General features: G+C 45.8%; 1 protein-coding gene and 1 long non-coding RNA gene across 2 annotated transcripts in view; one reads left to right on the top strand and one right to left on the bottom strand.

Annotated features, from left to right (window-relative positions):
• LOC140400017 (histone H2B-like) overlaps positions 1–21,547 on the bottom strand; it is a 60,555-nt gene that overhangs the window by 1,244 nt on the left and 37,764 nt on the right. The window contains exon 3 of the mRNA XM_072489510.1: positions 20,574–20,648. The gene's annotated coding sequence lies outside the window, so the exon portion shown is untranslated. The remainder of the gene's footprint in view (positions 1–20,573; positions 20,649–21,547) is intronic.
• Positions 187–20,618, top strand: LOC140400018 (uncharacterized). The gene is made up of 2 exons (XR_011937973.1): positions 187–260; positions 20,347–20,618. It is a non-coding gene; the product is annotated as an uncharacterized lncRNA (long non-coding RNA).

The following is a 21,547-nucleotide window of genomic DNA, read 5'->3' as shown; positions in this document are numbered from 1 at the left end:
GGGGAAAGGAATGATTGTGATTGGACATTGTGAAAACGAGGACAGCCAGTTATGTTCTGTTTATTTGATTGGATATAACAACAGACCAATCGGATTAAGGATTTTGCACCAATCAGAAACCTTCTTACTACAAACAGGAAATCCATTTCAGAAAGAATGTCTCCAGTCCCAGTTCGTCAATGTGTAAAGATCCAACGGGTAAAATCACCTAGCTGTCGGTGAGAGGGATTGTGCGGCAGTCTGGGATTCCTTCAGCAACTGTGAGTGTCTTGTAATATGTGAGAGTGTGGGATTTGCTCACAAGGCGCAATGGGGAAAGACCACTCTGATACAATGTGTGAGTGAGGGATTTACTCACTCTGATAGTGTGAGAGTGTGGGATTTACTCAACTTCTGATATAGTGTGGGATTTGCTCAACTTTTGATATAGTGTGTGAGTGTGGGATTTACTCACTATCTGATACTCTGTGTGAGTGGGATTTACTCACTATATGGTTACAGTGTGTGAGTGTGGGATTTACTCACTCTCTGATACAGTGTGTGAGTGTGGGATTTACTCACTCTCTGATACTCTGTGTGAGTGGGATTTACTCACTATATGGTACAGTGTGTGAGTGTGGGATTTACTCACTCTCTGATACAGTGTGTGAGTGTGAGATTTACTCACTCTCTGATACTCTGTGTGAGTGGGATTTACTCACTATATGGTACAGTGTGTGAGTGTGGGATTTACTCACTCTCTGATGCAGTGTGTGAGTGTGAGATTTACTCACTCTCCGATACAGTGTATGAGTGTGGGATTTACTCACTCTCCGATACAGTGTGTGAGTGTGGGATTTGATCAGTTTTTGATACAGTGTGTGAGTGTGGAATTTACTGACGCTCTGATACAGTGTGTGTGTGGGATTTACTCACTCTCAGATACAGTGCGTGAGTGTGGGATTTACTCACTCTCTGATACAGTGTGAGTGTGGGATTTGCTCACTTTCTGATACTGTGTGTGAGTGTGGAATTTACTCAGTCTCATATAAATCTGTTATCGTGTGGGGCGCAGTGGTTGCTGAGTGAGTGCTTGCTTAGGGGAGTAAATTTTTAAAAATTTACTGTTGGGGGTTTGCAGCTGAATTCGGTCGGAGTGAGGACAGAGTGACTGCTGGGTAAGGAGTAAAGATTTAAATTTTTTGTGCGGGCCCATAACAGCTGATTGCTGTTATCGTGCAGGGCGCAGTGGTTGCTGGCTAAATTTTTTATTTTTACCTGTATTGAAATTGGGCGGTTCACATCGGTACCAACGACAAAGGTAAGAGAAGGGTCGGGGATTTAAAACAGGAATTCCGGGAGCTAGGGTGGAAGCTGAGAGCCACGACAAACCATGTTGTCATCTCTGGTTTGTGCCGCTGCCACGTGCTAGCGAGTTGAGGAACAGGCAGAGAGTGCAGATAAACACGTGGCTGCAGGGATGGTGTAGGAGGGAGGGTATCAGTTACGTGGATAATTGGAGTACATTCTGGGGAAGGTGGGACCTGTACAGACAGGACGGTTTGCACCTGAACCAGAGGGGCACCAATATCCTGGGAGGGAAATTTGCTACGGCTCTTCAGGGGGGTTTAAACTAATTTGTCTGGGGGATCGGGAAACAAGCTGTAGTCCAGAAGCCAGAGTTGAGAGTAGTGAGGTACTGAGGAGGGTATCAAGGTCGCAGGCGTGTACCGGCAGACAAGAAGGTGGGTTGAAGTGAGTCTACTTCAATGCAAGGAGCATCCGGAATAAGATCGGTGAACTTGGAGCGTGGATTGGTACCTGGGACTACGATGTTGTGGGCATTACGGAGACATGGTTCGAACAGGGACAGGAATGGTTGTTGGGAGTTCCGGGGTTTAGATGTTTCAGTAAGAGCAGGGAAGGTGGTAAAAGAGGTGGAGGAGTAGCATTGTTAATCAAGGATAGTTAAACGGCTGCAGAAAGGCAGTTCGAGGGGGATCTACCTACTGAGGTAATATGGGCTGAAGTTAGAAATAGGAAAGGAGCGGTCACGTTGTTAGGAGTTTTCTATAGGCCCCCAAATAGTAATAGAGATGTGGAGGAAGAAATCGCAAAACAGATTATGGATAGGTGTGGAGGTCACAGGGTAGTTGTCATGGCTGACTTTAACTTTCCAAATATTGATTGGAACCTCTATAGGTTGGGGCAGTTTTTGTACAGTGTGTGCAGGAGAGTTTCCTGACACAATATGTGGATAGGCCGACAAAAGGTGGGGCCACATTGGATTTGGTACTGGGTAATGAACCGGGCCAAGTGTTAGATTTGTTTGTGGGAGAGCACTTTGGAGATAGTGAACACAATTCGGTGTCTTTCGCTATTGCAATGGAGAGGGATAGGGCCATACGGCAGGGCAAGGTTTATAATTGGGGGAGGGGTAATTGTGATGCGATTAGGCAAGAATTAGGGAGCATAAGATGGGAACAGAAACTGTCAGGGAAAGGCACAAATGAAAAGTGGAGCGTGTTCAAGGAACAAATACTGCGTGTCCTTGATAGATATGTCCCTGTCAGGCAGGGAGGAAATGGCTGTGTGAGGGAACCATGGTTCACAAAAGAGGTTGAATGGCTTGTCAAGAGGAAAAAGGAAGCGTATGTAAGGATGAGGAAACAAGGTTCAGTTGGGTCACTTGAGGGTTACAAGGTAGCAAGGAAAAACCTAAAGAAAGGGCCAAGGAGTGCTAGGAGGGTGCATGAGATGTCCTTGGCGGGTCGGATCAAGGAAAACCCCAAGGCTTTTTACTCTTATGTGAGAAATAAAAGAATGATCAGGGTGAGGTTAGCGCCGGTCAAGGACAGTAGTGGGAATCTGTGCATGGAGTCAGAAGAGATAGGAGAGGCGTTGAATGAATACTTTTCTTCAGTGTTCACCAAGGAGAGGGACCATGTTTTTGAGGATGAGAGTGTGATACAGGCGGGTAGGCTGGAGGAGGTAGATGTTCTAAGGAAGAATGTTTTAGCAATTTTGAAAAACCTTAGGGTCGACAAGTCCCTCGGGCCGGATGGGGTATATCCTAGGATACTTTGGGAGGCAAGGGATGAGATTGCAGAGCCTTTGGTCTTTGGGTCCCTATTGTCCACGTTGATAGTGTCCACTGAGATAGATTTTACAGTGCAGAAGGAGGCCATTCGGCCCATCGACTCTGCACTGGCCCTTGGAAAAAGCACCCTACCCAAGCCCACACCTCCACCGTCTCGCCATAACCCAGTAACCCCAATTTTGGACACTGAGGGCAATTTACCATGTCCAATCCACCTAACCTGAAAATGAAATGAAATGAAAATCACTTATTGTCACAAGTAGGCTTCAAATGAAGTTACTGTGAAAAGCCCCTAGTCGCCACATTTCGATGCCTGTTCAGGGAGGCTGGTACGGGAATTGAACCGTGCTGCTGGCCTGCCTGGGTCTGCTTTAAAAGGCTGCGATTTAGCGCTGTGCTAAACCAGCCCCTGCACATCTTTGGACTCGGGAGGAAACCGGAGCACCCGGAGGAAATCCACGCACACACGGGGAGAACGTGCCGACTCCGCACAGACAGTGACCCAAGCCGGGAATCGAACCTGGGACCCTGGAGCTGTGAAGCAATTGTGCTAACCACTATGCTACCGTGCTGCCCCTGCCCATGCCAGAGGACTGGAGAGCAGCGAATGTTGTTCCTCTGTTCAAGAAAGGGAATAGGAATGACCCTGGTAATTATAGGCCGGTTAGTCTTACTTCGGTGGTCGGTAAGGTAATGGAAAAGGTCCTGAAGGATAGGATTTATGACCATTTGGAAAGATGCAGATTAATCCGGGATAGTCAACACGGATTCGTGAAGGGTAAGTCTTGCCTCACAAATTTGATTGAATTCTTTGAGGAGGTTACTAGGTGTGTAGATGAAGGTAGAGCAGTTGATGTCGTATACATGGATTTTAGTAAGGCGTTTGATAAGGTTCCCCATGGTCGGCTCATGAAGAAAGTAAGGAGGTGTGGGAAAGAGGGAAATTTGGCCAATTGGATAAGTAACTGGCTATCACATAGAAGACGAGGGGTGGTGGATGGAAGATTTTCAGGATGGAGACCAGTTACCAGCCGTGTACCACAGAGATCAGTGCTGGGTCCTCTGCTATTTGTGATTTTTATCAATGACTTGGAGGAGGGGCCTGACGGGTGGGTCAGTCAATTTGCTGATGACACCAAGATTGGTGGAGTAGTGGATTAGGTGGAGGGCTGTTGTAGGCTGCAAAGAGAAATTGATACGATGTAGAGCTGTGCTGAAAAATGTCAGATGGAGTTTAACCCTGATAAGTGCGAGGTGATTCATTTTGAATGTGGATTACAGGGTCAACGGCAGGGTTCTGAGGGATGTGGAGGAACAGAGAAATCTTGGGGTACATGTCCATAGATCTCTGAAGGTTGCCACTCAAGTGGACAGAGCCGTGAAGAAGGCCTATAGTGTGTTAGTCGTTATTAACAGGGGGCTTGACTTTAAGAGCCGTGGGGTTATGCTGCAACTGTACAGGACCCTGATGAGACCACATTTGGAGTATTGTGTGCAGTTCTGGTCTCCTCACTACAGGAAGGGTGTGGAAGCATTGGAAAGGGTGCAAAGGAGATTGACCAGGATGATGCCTGGCTTGGAGGGTAGGTCTTATGAGGAAAGGTTGAGTGAGCGAGGGCTTTTCGCTTTGGAGTGGAGGAGGATGACTGGCGACTTAATAGAGGTTTATATGATGATGAATGGGATAGATAGAGCGGACGTTCAGAGACTATTTCCTTGGGTGGATGTAGATGTTACAAGGGGGCATACCTATAAGGTTCAGGGTGGGAGATATAGGAGGGATGTCCGAGGTAGGTTCTTTACTCAGAGAGTGGTTAGGATGTGGAATGGACTGCCTGCTGTGATAGTGGAGTCGGACACTTCAGGAACTTACAAGCGCTTATTGGATAGGCACATGGAGCACACCAGAATGACAGGGTGTGGGATAGCTTGATTTTGGTTATGAATAAGGCTCAGCACAACATTGAGGGCCGAAGGGCCTGTTCTGTGCTGTACTGTTCTATGTTCTAAAGTGTGTGAGTGTGGGATTTGCTCCCCCTCTGACAGTGTGAGAGTGTGGGATTTACTCACACTCTGATATAGTGTGTGAGTGTGGGATTTGCTCCCCCTCTGACAGTGTGAGAGTGTGGGATTTACTCACACACTGATATAGTGTGTGAGTGTGGGATTTACTCACTCTCTGATACAGTGTGTGAGTGTGGAACTTACTCACTCTGATACAGTGTGTGTGTGTGGGATTTACTCACTCTCTGATACAGTGTGTGAGTGTGGGATTCACTCACTCTCTGATACAGTGTGAGTGTGGGATTCACTCACTCTCTGATACAGTGTGAGTGTGGGATTCACTCACTCTCTGATACAGTGTGAGTGTGGGATTTACTCACTCTCTGATACAGTGTGTGAGTGTGGGATTTACTCACTCTCTGATACAGTGTGTGAGTGTGGGATTTACTCACTCTCTGATACAGTGTGTGAATGTGTGATTTACTCACTCTGATACAGTGTGTGAGTGTGGGATTCACTCACTCTCTGATACAGTGCGAGTGTGGGATTCACTCACTCTCTGATACAGTGTGAGTGTGGGATTTACTCACTCTCTGATACAGTGTGTGAGTGTGGGATTTACTCACTCTCTGATACATAGAACATAGAACATTGAACAATACAGCGCAGTACAGGCCCTTCGGCCCACGATGTTGCACCGAAACAAAAGCCATCTAACCTATACTATGCCATTATCATCCATATGTTTATCCAATAAACTTTTAAATGCCCTCAATGTTGGCGAGTTCACTACTGTAGCAGGTAGGGCATTCCACGGCCTCACTACTCTTTGCGTAAAGAACCTACCTCTGACCTCTGTCCTATATCTATTACCCCTCAGTTTAAAGTTATGTCCCCTCGTGCCAGCCATATCCATCCGCGGGAGAAGGCTCTCACTGTCCACCCTATCCAACCCCCTGATCATTTTGTATGCCTCTATTAAGTCTCCTCTTAACCTTCTTCTCTCCAACGAAAACAACCTCAAGTCCATCAGCCTTTCCTCATAAGATTTTCCCTCCATACCAGGCAACATCCTGGTAAATCGCCTCTGCACCCGCTCCAAAGCCTCCACGTCCTTCCTATAATGCGGTGACCAGAACTGTAAGCAATACTCCAAATGCGGCCGTACCAGAGTTCTGTACAGCTGCAACATGACCTCCCGACTCCGGAACTCAATCCCTCTACCAATAAAGGCCAACACTCCATAGGCCTTCTTCACAACCCTATCAACCTGGGTGGCAACTTTCAGGGATCTATGTACATGGACACCTAGATCCCTCTGCTCATCCACACTTTCAAGAACTTTACCATTAGCCAAATATTCCGCATTCCTGTTATTCCTTCCAAAGTGAATCACCTCACACTTCTCTACATTAAACTCCATTTGCCACCTCTCAGCCCAGATCTGCAGCTTATCTATATCCCTCTGTAACCTGCTACATCCTTCCACACGATCGACAACACCACCGACTTTAGCATCGTCTGCAAATTTACTCACCCACCCTTCTGCGCCTTCCTCTAGGTCATTGATAAAAATGACAAACAGCAACGGCCCCAGAACAGATCCTTGTGGTACTCCACTTGTGACTGTACTCCATTCTGAACATTTCCCATCAACCACCACCCTCTGTCTTTCAGCGAGCCAATTTCTGATCCACATCTCTAAATCACCCTCAATCCCCAGCCTCTGTATTTTTTGCAATAGCCTACCGTGGGGAACCTTATCAAACGCTTTGCTGAAATCCATATACACCACATCAACTGCTCTACCCTCGTCTACCTGTTCAGTCACCTTATCAAAGAACTCAATAAGGTTTGTGAGGCATGACCTACCCTTCACAAAGCCATGCTGACTATCCCTGATCATATTATTCCTATCTAGATGATTATAAATCTTGTCTCTTATAATCCCCTCCAAGACTTTACCCACTACAGACATGAGGCTCACCGGTCTATAGTTGCCGGGGTTGTCTCTGCTCCCCTTTTTGAACAAAGGGACCACATTTGCTGTCCTCCAGTCCTCTGGCACTATTCCTGTAGCCAATGATGACATAAAAATCAAAGCCAAAGGTCCAGCAATCTCTTCCCTGGCCTCCCAGAGAATCCTAGGATAAATCCCATCAGGTCCCGGGGACTTATCTATTTTCAGCCTGTCCAGAATTGCCAACACCTCTTCCCTACGTACCTCAATGCCATCTATTCTATTAGCCTGGGGCTCAGCATTCTCCTCCACAACATTATCTTTTTCCTGAGTGAATACTGACGAAAAATATTCATTTAGTATCTCGGCTATCTCTTCAGACTCCACACACAATTTCCCATCCCTGTCCTTGACTGGTCCTACTCTTTCCCTAGTCATTTGCTTATTCCTGACATACCTATAGAAAGCTTTTGGGTTTTCCTTGATCCTTCCTGCCAAATACTTCTCATGTCCCCTCCTTGCTCGTCTTAGCTCTCTCTTTAGATCCTTCCTCGCTACCTTGTAACTATCCATCGCCCCAACCGAAACTTCACACTTCATCTTCACATAGGCCTCCTTCTTCCTCTTAACAAGAGATTCCACTTCCTTGGTAAACCATGGTTCCCTCGCTCGACGCCTTCCTCCCTGTCTGACCGGTACATACTTATCAAGAACACGCAGTCGCTGATCCTTGAACAAGCCCCACTTGTCCAGTGTGCCCAACACTTGCAGCCTACTTCTCCACCTTATCCCCCCCAAGTCACGTCTAATGGCATCATAATTGCCCTTCCCCCAGCTATAACTCTTGCCCTGCGGTGTATACTTATCCCTTTCCATCATTAACGTAAACGTCACCGAATTGTGGTCACTGTCCCCAAAGTGCTCTCCTACCTCCAAATCCAACACCTGGCCTGGTTCATTACCCAAAACCAAATCCAACGTGGCCTCGCCTCTTGTTGGCCTGTCAACATATTGTTTCAGGAAACCCTCCTGCACACACTGTACAAAAAACGACCCATCTATTGTACTCGAACTATATCTTTTCCAGTCAATATTTGGAAAGTTAAAGTCTCCCATAATAACTACCCTGTTACTTTCGCTCATATGCAGAATCATCTTCGCCATCCTTTCCTCTACATCCCTAGAACTATTAGGAGGCCTATAAAAAACTCCCAACAGGGTGACCTCTCCTTTCCTGTTTCTAACTTCAGCCCATACTACCTCGGAAGAAGAGTCCCCATTTAGCATCCTCTCCGCCACCGTAATACTGCTCTTGACTAGCAGCGCCACACCTCCCCCTCTTTTGCCTCCTTCTCTGAGCTTACTAAAACACCTAAACCCCGGAACCTGCAACATCCATTCCTGTCCCTGCTCTATCCATGTCTCCGAAATGGCCACAACATCGAAGTCCCAGGTACCAACCCATGCTGCCAGTTCCCCTACCTTGTTTCGTATACTCCTGGCATTGAAGTAGACACACTTCAAACCACCTACCTGAACACTGGCCCCCTCCTGCGACGTCAAATCTGTGCTCCTGACCTCTATACTCTCATTCTCCCTTACCCTAAAACTACAATCCAGGTTCCCATGCCCCTGCTGCATTAGTTTAAACCCCCCCAAAGAGCACTAACAAATCTCCCCCCCAGGATATTTGTGCCCCTCAGGTTCAGATGTAGACCATCCTGTCTGTAGAGGTCCCACCTTCCCCAGAAAGAGCCCCAGTTATCCAGAAGTGTGTGTGTGGGATTCACTCACTCTCTGATACAGTGTGAGTGTGGGATTCACTCACTCTCTGATACAGTGTGTGAATGTGGGATTTACTCATTCTCTGATACAGGGTGTGAGTGTGGGATTTACTCACTCTCTGATACAGTGTGTGAGTGTGGGATTTACTCACTCTCTGATACAGTGTGTGAATGTGGGATTTACTCATTCTCTGATACAGGGTGTGTGTGGGATTTACTCACTCTCTGATACAGTGTGTGAGTGTGGGATTTTCTCACTCTCTGATACAGTGTGTGAGTGGGATTTACTCACTCTCTGATACAGTGTGAGTGTGTGGGATTTACTCACTCTCTGATACAGTGTGTGAATGTGGGATTTACTCACTCTCTGATACAGTGTGTGAATGTGGGATTTACTCACTCTCTGATACAGTGTGAGAGTGTGGGATTTACTCACTCTCTGATACAGTGTGTGAGTGTGGGATTTACTCACTCTCTGATACAGTGTGAGTGTGAGATTCATTCACTCTCTGATACAGTGTGAGTGTGGGATTTACTCACTCTCTGATACAGTGTGTGAGTGTGGGATTTACTCACTCTGATACAGTGTGTGGTTGTGGGATTTACTCATTCTCTGATACAGTGTGAGAGTGTGGGATTTACTCACTCTCTGATACAGTGTGTGAATGTGGGATTTACTCAGTCTCTGATACAGTGTGTGTGTGGGATTTACTCACTCTCTGACACAGTGTGTGAGTGTGGGATTTACTCACTCTCTGATACAGTGTGTGAGTGTGGGATTTACTGACTCGCTGATACAGTGTGTAAGTGTGGAATTTACTCTCTCTCTGATACATTGTGTGTGTGTGGGATTTACTCACTCTGTGATACAGTGTGAGTGTGCGTATTACTCAGCTGAGGCCTAACCAATGTTTTATACAGTTCCATCATAACCTGCCTGTTCTTAAACTCTATGCCTCGGCTAATAGAGACAAGGATAGCACAGGCCCGGGGTTTTCAAGCTCAGAGTTGTGACCTGTGGGTGGATCTCTGGCAGGTTTCAGGAGGGTGCTGGTGATGCAGATCGCGGGAGGAATGGCCAATGGTCACGTCTAGTGTTTACAAATGCCGACCGTGATGGCCGTTTGAGATTGTCGGCCATTCCGCGCATGCCTGCCTTGTCAAGTAGTGCGCAGGTCCGGAGCTCAGCAAGTTGGACTGGCTCCTCCTGATGTAAGTGCGTTGTCCCAGGCCAGTTTTTACCAGCAAACTCTGGAGTCCTCCCACCGGAAGCAGCGGCAGAGAGCAGGTCACACGCCCCGTACGCTGACATCACGTGTTCTGGGCCCGAGAGAGATTCCTCCATTTTGCAGCTGCCAGCAGTGCTGGAGTGAACTCCAGGGCCTCTGGTGAACAACCCATGAAGAAGCTGAAAACAGGAACAAAGCAGCACAATGATGATTATTTGAGGGGTGGGTTTATAAATTGTGCCACTGCAATCAGGAGTCAAATTTCATGGGTGTTACATGCAGGGAATTACTGGCAAATGAAAGTTTAAAACCCTCAAAATGTCAAAGACGTTTGAAGACTAAGCAGGGCGAGTTCGAGGACAAACCTCTGTAATTTTCTCAGTGGATGCAGTGAGATCTTAAATCATCAGCTGGAGTCATTATCAGAAATGTAACATTGAATAACAAAGCAAGTAAGATCGTGGGGACCAAGCAGGCCCACCTGTCACATTAAAGTCAAGTGAAAATGGTGGGTCGCGAAGATCAGCCGGAGATGGTCGCAAAGGCCGCCCAGCGTGGGTCCCGAAGGATGGGAGGTTGGTAAAAATGGGACCCCGGTTAAAAAGTTTGATACACACTGCCAAAGGCTTTCTTAACCATTGTATCCAACTGTTCTATGTTAAGGTACTGGTGTACATGCACACCAAGATTCCTCCGGTCCTTCGTGCCTCCCAGCGTCCTGCCATTTATCATGTATTCTCTTGTCTTGTTTGTCCTGCCCAACTGCATCTCTTCCAGATTGAATTCCATTTGCCACTGATCAGTCCATCTGTGTCCTCCTGTATTCGGAGGCTATCCTCCTCAACATTTACCACCCCACCAAATTTCATATCATCTGCAAACTTACTGATCAACCCTCCTATATTCATATCTAAAGCATTTGTATCAACCACAAACAGCCAGGGCCTCAACACTGATCCCTGTGGGAACCCACTGGACAGTCTTCCAGTCAGAAAAACACTCCTCCACCAACTGCCTCTGCTTCCTACCACTCAGCCAATTTTGGATCCAATTTGCCAAATTTCCTTATGTCCCATAGAAACTGACCTTCGCTATCAGTCTCCCATGTGGGACCTGATGAAAAGCCTTGCTGAAGTCCAAGTAGACTACGTCAAAATGCATTTCGCTCATCTACACACCTGTTCCCCTCTTTAAAAAAAATTCAATCAAGTTGGTCAGACATGTCCTCCCCTGAACAAAACCATGCTGACTCTTCCTGATTAATCCCTGCCACTACAAATGCAGATTAATTCTGTGTCTCAGAATTGCTTCCAATAGTTTCCACATTAAAGGTAAAATGATAATTCGGTACAGAGTAGGGCCCATGACAGAGCACAGTGGTAACTTGTGTGTGGAACCGGAGGATGTAGGTAGGGTTTAAAATGAGTATTTTGTGTCAGTGTTCACCCGTGAGAAGGACAGTGTGGGTATAGAAATCAGGGAGAAGGACTGTCATAAAGCTAAAGAGATTAATATAGACAGAGAGGAGGTTCTGAGTGGTAGGCTTCAAAGTAGACAAAGCTCCAGGGCCAGATGAAATGTATCCCAGGCTGCTGAGTGAGGAAATAGCAGGGACATTGGCAATAATTTTCAATTCCTCTCTGGCCACAGGAGAGGCGCTGGCGGACTGGAGGATTGCCAAGGTGGTACCATTATTGAAGAAGGGAGGAAAGGATAAACCAGGAAACTACAGACCAATCAGTCTAACCTGAGTGGTTACTTGTAAAACAACTTAATTTTACCTGCAAGTATCCTTTCACGTCTCCTTTTTCCTCTCCTAATTTCCGTTTTAAGTTCCCTCTTGCACATTCTGTACACCTGTGACGCTTCTGCTGTTTTGAGCCCTCGATATCTCCCACAGGCCCCCCCCTTTTCTACTTATCCAACGCTGTATATCCCTCAATATACATGGTTGACTGGATTTGTTGGTCTCACCCTTTTCTTGATTGGAACATGTTGGCCGTGTACTCTCCCTATTTCCTTGTTGAATGTGTCCCACTGTTCTGTCACAGATTTACCGAAAGGTGTCTGCTCCCGATCCACTCTGGCCAAATCATATCTGATCTTATTAAAATCAGCCTTCCTCCATTTGTGAACTTTGATCTGAGGTCCATCCATGTCCTTTTCCAGAACTATCTTGCACTTAATGAATTATGATCACGGTCTGCAAAATGCTCCCCCAACGATACTTCAACCACTTGTCCAGCTTTGTTACTGAAAATGAAGTCCAAGACCGCTCCTCTCTTGTCTGTCCTTCTACGTACTGGCTTAAAAAGTTCTCATGGATGCATTTTAAGAATTCCGCTCCCTCTAAACTTTCACACTATGACTACACCAGTTCATATTGGGGAAGTTGGAATCCCCCACTGATCCCACTATCACACTCCTATTACTTTGCCACTTCTCTGAAATTTGTCTACATATTTGCTCTTCTATATCTTTCGGATGGTTAGGGGACTATAGAACACTCCAGTAATGTGATTGCTCCTTTTTGGTTTTTAAGATATACCCATTTGGCTTCAGTTGAAGAGCCTTCTTAGATGCCGTCTCTCCTTACTGATGTCATTCATTCCCTGATCAAAATTGTGACACCCCCGCCCCTTTTACCTCCTGCCCGATCTCTCCTGGAGATCCTATATGCCGGAATATTGAGCTCCCAATCCTTCCCCTCTCCCAACCGTGATTCAGTGACAGCAAATACATCAAACCCCAGATTCTCACTTCATCTGCCTTGTTCGTCAGACTCCCAATCTCGCTGTGATATATAATGCATACTTACAGTTTAGTGCTCAGTTAGCGGTTTGTGTGTGTGTAAGTTTTATCCTCAATGTCCCTGTGATATATAATGCATATTTTACTGCTTCCTGCTCAGTTACTGGTGTGTCAGAGTGAGAGAATGTGAGTATGTGTGCGTGTGTTTTATTTTCAATGTCACTCTATGATATATAACACATATTCTACTGCTTACTGATCAGATATTGATGAGTAAGTGTGTGTTCGTGTGTGCGAGAGAGTCTGCATGAATGTGTGCGAAAGTGTGTATTACCCTCACTGTCTCTCATTGATACATAACACATATTTTACTGCTTACTTTCAGTGTGTGTGTGAGAGAGTGTGAGTGTGAGAGCGAACGTTTGTGTGTGTGTGTGTGTGTCAGTTTTCCCCTCATTGTCTCAGTGATATATAATGCATATATTAGTGTCTGCTGCTCATTACTGGTATGTGAGAGCATGTGTGTGAGAGAGAGAGAGACAGCGCATGTGTGTGAGAGAGCATGTGTGTGAGAATAAGCGTGCATGTGTGTGTGAAAGTGTGTATGTGTGAGAATGTGTGTGCGAGCATGTATGTGTGTTTGTGAGAGAGTGCACTTATGTGTATTTTATCCTCATTGTCTCTCTTTGATGTATGATGCATATTTTACTACTTATTACTCAGATATTGTTGTGTCAGAGAGTTTGTGAGTATCAGAAAGTGTGTGAATATGTGAGAGTCTGAGAGTGTGTGAGGGACTGTGTGCAAGAGTGTGTGTCAGTCCATATGACAGAGTGTGTGAGTGTGAGAAATAGTCTTCAGGAGTGTGAGGGGAGAGAGTATGTGTGTGCTTTACCGTCATTGTCTCTCTGTGATATATAACATATTTTACTGCTTACTGCTCAGTTACTGAAGTGTGAGAGTGGCGAGAGTGTGTTTTACCCTCACTGTCCCTCTGCGATACAAACGCATATTTAACTGCTTAATGCTCAGTGACTTGTGTGTGTGAGAGAGAGAGCCTGGATGTGCGTGAGAGAGCCTGAGCGTGCGTGAGAGAGCCTGGGCATGCGAGAGAGAGCCTGGGCGTGCGAGAGAGAGCCTGGGCGTGCGTGAGAGAGCCTGGGTGTGCGTGAGAGAGCCTGGGTGTGCGTGAGAGAGCCTGAGCGTGCGTGAGAGAGCCTGAGCGTGCGTGAGAGAGCCTGAGCGTGCGTGAGAGAGCCTGAGCGTGCGTGAGAGAGCCTGAGCGTGCGTGAGAGAGCCTGAGCGTGCGTGAGAGAGCCTGAGCGTGCGTGAGAGAGCCTGAGCGTGCGTGAGAGAGCCTGAGTGCGCGTGAGAGATAGTGTTTGTATGATCGAGTGAGAGTGTGAGGATGTGTTTTGCGTCATTGTTTCGCGGTGAGATACAACAAATATTTTACAACTTACTGCTCAGTTAATGGTGTGTAAGTGTGTGTGTGAGTGAGAGTGTGTGTGAGACTCTCAGTGAAGTATAACACATATTTTACAGCTTACTGTTCAGTTCCTGGAGTGCGGTGTGTGAGTGAGTGTGTGATAGAGAGTGTGAGCAGAAGTGTGTGCACGTGGGTGTCAGTTTTCTCCTCACTGCCTCTGTGATATATAATGCATATATTAGTGTCTGCCATTCAGTTACAGGTATGTTTGAGAGGGTGTGAGAGAGAGAGAGAGTGGGTGCGTGAGAGAGAGAGAGAGGGGGAGTGGGTGCGTGAGAGGGGGAGTGGGTGCGTGAGAGGGGGAGTGGGTGCGTGAGAGGGGGAGTGGGTGCGTGAGAGGGGGAGTGGGTGCGTGAGAGGGGGAGTGGGTGCGTGAGAGGGGGAGTGGGTGCGTGAGAGGGGGAGTGGGTGCGTGAGAGGGGGAGTGGGTGCGTGAGAGGGGGAGTGGGTGCGTGAGAGGGGGAGTGGGTGCGTGAGAGGGGGAGTGGGTGCGTGAGAGGGGGAGTGGGTGCGTGAGAGGGGGAGTGGGTGCGTGAGAGGGGGAGTGGGTGCGTGAGAGGGGGAGTGGGTGCGTGAGAGGGGGAGTGGGTGCGTGAGCGAGTGAGCCTATGTGTATTTGACATTGTCACTATTTGATATATATAACATATTTTGCTGTTGCTGCTCAGTTACCGGTGTGTGTGTGTGTGTGTGTGTGTGTGTGTGTGTGTGTGTGCGCGAGAGAGTGAGAGTGTGTTTTACCATCACGGTCTCTGTGATATATGATGCATATTTTACTGCTTACTGCTCAGTTACTCTTGTGTCAAAGTGTGTGTGAATATCAGAGTATGTGTGAGTGTGTGCGAGAGAATGTGTCACTGTGTGTGCAAGAGTGTATGAGTATGAGATATAGTCTGCTTGTGAGTGTGTGTGTTTTGCCTTCATTGTCTCTGATATTTCACATATTTTACTGCTCAGTTACTGGTGTGGGAGTGCGTGTTTATCCTCACTATCTGGCTATCATATATAATATATTTTACTGCTTACTGCTCAGTTACTTAAGTGTGAGAGTGGAGAGAGTGTGTTTTACCCTCACTGTCCCTCTGCGATATATAACACATATTTAACTGCTTACTGCTCAGTGACTGGTGTGTGTGAGAGTCTGTGAGAGAGGGAGCAAGAGTGTGAGTGTGTGTGAGAGTTAGTGTTTGCCAGAGAAATAGAGTGTGAGTGTATGTTTTACCCTCACCTCTGAATGTGTCACTGTGTGTGTGTGAGTGTATGAGTGTGAGAAATAATCTGTGTGTGTGTCTCTGGTGTGAGTACCTTCATTGTCTCTGTTGATATATAACACATATTTTACTGCTCAGTTACTGATGTGCGAGTGTGTGTTTTACCCTCACTGTCCCTCTGTGATATATAGCGCATATTTAACTGCTTACTGCTCAGTGACTGGTGTGTGTGTGTGAGAGAGAGAGTCAGTGAGAGAGAGAGCGAGAGAGTGAGAGAGAGCGTGAGTGTGTGTGAGAGTTAGTGTTTGCCAGAGAAATAGAGTGTGAGTGTGTGTTTTACCCTCACTGTCTCTCTGCGATATATAATTCATATTTTACCGCTTAGTTACTGGTGTGTGTGAATGAGATAGTGTACGAGTGTGTGAGAGAGAGAATGCGGGAGAGAGTGAAATATATGAGTTATAAAGCAGAGAGAGACAGTGAGGGTACACACATAATCACACACTCTCTCTCTCTCTCTCACACACACACACACACACACTCACACTCCCTCACACCAGTAACTGAGCAATAAGCAGTGGAATATTACATTATATATCACAGAGAGACAGTGAGGTTACTGCACGCACTCATGGGTCGATTGTCCCGAAAGGCATGCTGCTAGGTAATTTGGACATTCTGAATTCCCCCTCCGTGTACCCAAACAGGTGCCAGAATGTGGCGACTAGGGGATTTTCACAGGTACTTCATTGCAGTGTTAATGTAAGCCTACTTGTGACAAGAAAGTTTATGATAAGATTGATTCACAGAGGTACTGGTGTGTGAGAGTGTGTTTGACCCTCCATATCTCTCTGTGATATAGGACACATATTGTACTGCTTACTGTTCATTTACTGGTGAGTGAGAGTGGGTAAGTGAGAGAGTGTGAGTATTATCCTCATTGTTTCTATGATATATAACATTTTACTGCTTACTGCTCAGTTATTGTTGTGTGTGTGTGTGTGTGTGTGTGTGTGTGTGAGTGAGTTTGGCTGTCAGTTTTACCCTCACTGTCTTTGATATATAACACATATGTTAGTGATTGCTGCTCTGTTACTGGGGTGTGAGTTTGTATGAGATTGTGTGTGTGTGAGCCTGTGTGTATTTTCCCCCACTGTCTCTCTTTGATATATAACACATTATTTACTCTTACAGGTGTGTGTGAGTTTTAACCTCACTATGTATCTGTGATATATAACACATATTTTACTCTTACAGGTGTGTGTGTGTTTTACCCTCACTATGTATCTGTGATATATAACACATATTTTACTCTGACAAGTGTGTGTGTGTGTTTTACCCTCACTATGTATCTGTGATATATAACACATATTTTACTCTTACAGGTGTGTGTGTGTTTTACCCTCACTATATATCTGTGATATATAACACATATTTTACTCTTACAGGTGTGTGTGTGTTTTACCCTCACTATGTATCTGTGATATATAACACATATTTTACTCTTACAGGTGTGTGTGTTTTACCCTCACTATGTATCTGTGATATATAACACATATTTTACTCTTACAGGTGTGTGTGTGAGTTTTACCCTCACTATGTATCTGTGATTATATAACACATATTTTACTGTTACAGGTGTGTGTGTGTTTTACCCTCACTATGTATCTGTGATATATAACACATATTTTACTCTTACAGGTGTGTGTGTGTTTTACCCTCACTATGTATCTGTGATATATAACACAGTATTTACTCTTACAGGTGTGTGTGTGTTTTACCCTCACTATGTATCTGTGATATATAACACATATTTTACTCTTACAGGTGTGTGTGTGTGTTTTACCCTCACTATGTATCTGTGATATATAACACATATTTTACTCTTACAGGTGTGTGTGAGTTTTACCCTCACTATGTATCTGTGATATATAACACATATTTTACTCTTACAGGTGTGTGTGTGTTTTACCCTCACTATTTATCTGTGATATATAACACATATTTTACTCTTACAGGTGTGTGTGTGTGTTTTACCCTCACTATGTATTTGTGATATATAACACATATTTTACTCTTACAGGTGTGTGTGTGTGTTTTACCCTCACTATGTATCTGCGATATATATCACATATTTAACTGCTTACTGCTCAGTGACTGGTATGTGTGTGAGTGAGAGTGACTGAGTGTGTGTGAGAGAGAGAGTGTGTGAGAGAGAGAAGCAGCATCTTTGTGTGAGAGAGAGCGTAAGTGTGTGTGACAGTTGTGTGTGTGTTTTGCCCTCTTTGTTTCTCTGTGATACATCACAAATATTATACAGCTTATTGCTCAGTAAATAGCGTGTGTGTGCGTGAGATAGTATGTGTGAGAGGGAGTGAGATAATGTGCGAGATAGTGAGCATAAATGAGAGTGAGAGTGAGATGGTGTGTGTGTGAGAGGGAGTGGGTGTGTGTGTGAGAGGGAGTGAGTGTGTGTGAGAGGGAGTGAGTGTGTGTGAGAGGGAGTGAGTGTGTGTGAGAGGGAGTGAGTATGTGTGAGTGTGTGAGTGAGATAGTGTGCAAGAGAGAGTGTGTGTGTGAGAGGGAGTGTGTGAGTGAGATAGTGACTGTGAGCGAAAGTGTGTGAGTGAGATAGTGAGTGTCAGTCCGAGTGTGTGTGAGGGAGTGAGTGTGAGCGAGAGTGTGTGAGTGAGAGGGAAGGAGTGTGACAGAGCGTGTGAGTGAGATAGTGAGTGTGAGTGAAAGTGTGCGAGTAAGATAGTGAGTGTTAGTGACAGTGTGTGTGAGGGAGTGAGTGTGAGTGAGAGTGTGTGTGAGGTAGTGTGTGTGTGAGGGAGTGAGAGTGTGTGTGAGGGAGAGTCTGTATGTGTGAGGGATAGTGAGTGTTTGTGTATGTGCGTGAGAGAGCAACAGGGTGAAAAGTGGATGTGCTGCTGATGGGCAGCAGGGTAGCACAGTGGTAAGCACTGCTGCCTGACAGCTTCAGAGACCTGGGTTCGATTCCGACTTCGGGCGACTGTGTGGAGTTTGTACATTCTTCCGTGTCTGTTTGGGTTTCCTCCGGTTTCCTCCCACAGTCCAAAGATATGCAAGTTATGGGGTTTGGATATGCTAAACTGACCCTCGGTGGGGTTACAAGGAGAGGGTGGGAGATTGGTCTTAGCGTGGCGTGCTCATTCAGAGGGTCAATGCAGACACGATGGGTTGAATGGTCTCCTTCTGCACTGTAGGGTTTCTATGAGAGAGAGAGTGTTTGTGAGTGTGTGTGACTATGTCTGAGAGTGTGTGCAAGAGACAGAGTGTGTGTGTGTGTGTTACCCTCACTGTTTCTCTCTGATATGTAACAAATATTTTACTGCTCAGTAAGCAGTGAAATGTGAGACAGTGTGTGAGAGACAGCGCGAGTGTGTGATTTACCCTCACTGTCTCTCTATGATGTATAACACATATTGTACAGCTTACTGCTCAGTTACTGCTGTGTGACTGTCTGAGTGAGCGCGTGTGAGTGAGAGAGTGAATGCATATTTTACCCTCACTGTATCTCTGTGGTATATATCGCATACTTTATTGCTTACTGCTCAGTGACTGGTGTGTTGGCGAGAGAGTGTGCATGTGAGAGAGAGTGTGAGTGCATGTTTTACCCTCACTGTATCTCTGTGATATATGTCACATATTTAATTGCTTCCTGCTCAGTGCCTGGTGTGTGAGAGAGAGAGAGAGAGTGAGTGAGTGCGTGTGTATTAACCTCACTGTCTCTCTGTGATATATAATTAATATTTTATTGATTACTACTATGTTCTGGATTTGTGAGTGTCTGTGGGAGAGACAGTGCATGGGTGTGTGCGTGAGAGAGAGAGAGTGTATGAGAGAAAGAGTGTGAGTGAGTGTGTATAAACCTCACTGTTACTCTGTGCTCTATATAACATATTTTACTGCTTAATGCTCAGTGATTGGTGTGTGTGTGTTTCACCCTCAGACTCTGCGATATATAATGCTTATGTAGTGCTTACTGCTAAGTTACTTGTGAGTGAACATGTGCATAAGAAAATATGAGTGTGTGTTTTACCCTCACTGTCTCTCTGTAATAGATAATGCATATTTTACTGCTTACTGTGGGAGAATGTGTGAGTGTGTTTTACCCTCACTGTCTGTGTATGATCTATGGCATATTTTACTGCTTTCTGCTCAGTTGTTGGTGTCTGAATGTGTGTGAGAGTGTGTGTTTTCCACTGTAGCTGTCTGTCTCTGTTATGGGTCATGTGTTAGTGAAAAATCAATTTGATTCTATAACTCTCTGCCTCTGTTCTGTGTGCTTGCATTTGTAGCTGTCTATCTCTGTTAGAGGATTCTGGGTTTAATCTCTATCTGTCCACCTCTCTGATGAGCATGATTTTATTGTGTTTTCTGTTCTTGTCAATATCTGTTCTGAGTTAATGGTGAACTTTTGGTTCAATATTGATCTTCCATTATTACTTTTAGTGATAATATTGATATAACAAATGATCTGTATCCACGTCTCATGAAAATGACACTGTACCGTTATATCGGAGATCGTTCGAGATAAACCAGGGACTGGTTTAGCACAGTGGGCTAAACAACTGGCTTGTAATGCAGAAGAAGGCCAGCAGCGCGGGTTCAATCCCGTAACTGCCACCCCGAACAGGTGCCAGAATGTGGCGACTAGGGGCTTTTCACAGTAACTTCATTGAAGCTTACTTGTGACAAGAAGCGATTATTATTATGTATTTTGCACTAAGGTGCAAAAAAAGTGCAAATGGATTACATCCACATTGATTGCTGAATCTATACCTAATTAATACTATACTGGTTACTTTACAGATGAAAAGCTGTTATCAGAACAAGTTGATCCAACGTTCCATGATATGGAGGGAGGGAGGACGAATTGTGGAAAATTATCCCACCTGCCCTCTCGTGTATCACTGTTGGATTGGACATGTTTATCTGGGACTTGAGGTCAATGTGAGTGTGACTGCTTCTGTTCTCTGTGATGGTGGAGTTGATGTTGTGTCTGTGTCTCTGCAATGTTGGATTAATATTGTACTTACTGTCAGTTAGAAGGAGATGGCGGCACATGAGGAATCATCATCTTGTTCTTGGAACTCATTTCTTCATCTGTTGAACTAGGGGGAAGAAAGCATATCTCTTGTAAATCAGGGTCAGATGAGGCCAATGATAGATCAGTCTATTCTTTCAACTGATAATCACAGAATTTATAGTGCAAAAGGAGGCCATTCGGTCCATCGAGCCCATCTTTGTAAAGAGCGTTCCACGCCTCCACCCTTACCCAGTAACCCCACCTAACCATCTGAAATGAAAAGAAAATCGCTTATTGTCACAAATTGGCTTTAAATGAAGTTACTGTGAAAAGCCCCTAGTCGCCACATTCCAGCGCCTGTTCGGGGAGGCTGGTACGGGAACTGAACCGTGCTGCTGGCCTGCACTTGGTCTGCTTTAAAAGCCAGCGATTTAGCCCAGTGTGCGAAACCAGCCCATGTGCGCTGTTGGACAGTGTTGGACACGAAGTGCAATTTATCATGGCCATTCCACCTAACCCGCACATCTGACTGTGGGAGGAAACTGGAGCACCCGGAGGAAACCCACGCAGATACGGGGAGAATGTGCAGACTCCGCACAGACAGTGACCAAGCCGGGATTCGAACCTGGGACCCTAGAGCTGTGAAGCAACCGTGCTAACCACGATGCCACCGTGCTGCCCCCAATCAGTAAAAGAAAGAAAATACTCTCCAAATTCTAACCCAGAATCAGACAATAAGCCAGGCCCAGAAAGAGCTCTCCCTCCACGCCCCCCCCCCCCCCCCCCGTTCACTCCAAGTCCCGGCACAAGATCGTGCTCCGCTGCGCCTCTTGCAAACAGCCCCCGATTCTCCCTGAACTCCCCCCGAGTCAGTAATGATCTCTGAGCCTCTTTGCTCACACTCCCAGATGGAGGTGCTGCTGCAATGAGAACGCTGTTTCCTCGCTGACCTGGGCGCTGACATTGACATTTCCCTCAGTTTCA

This window comes from Scyliorhinus torazame, chromosome 24 (assembly GCF_047496885.1).
Source record: "Scyliorhinus torazame isolate Kashiwa2021f chromosome 24, sScyTor2.1, whole genome shotgun sequence".
NCBI classification, from domain to species: domain Eukaryota; kingdom Metazoa; phylum Chordata; class Chondrichthyes; order Carcharhiniformes; family Scyliorhinidae; genus Scyliorhinus; species Scyliorhinus torazame.
The sequence above is the reverse complement of the archived record's forward strand: the minus strand, read 5'-3'. Positions and strand labels throughout refer to the sequence as shown.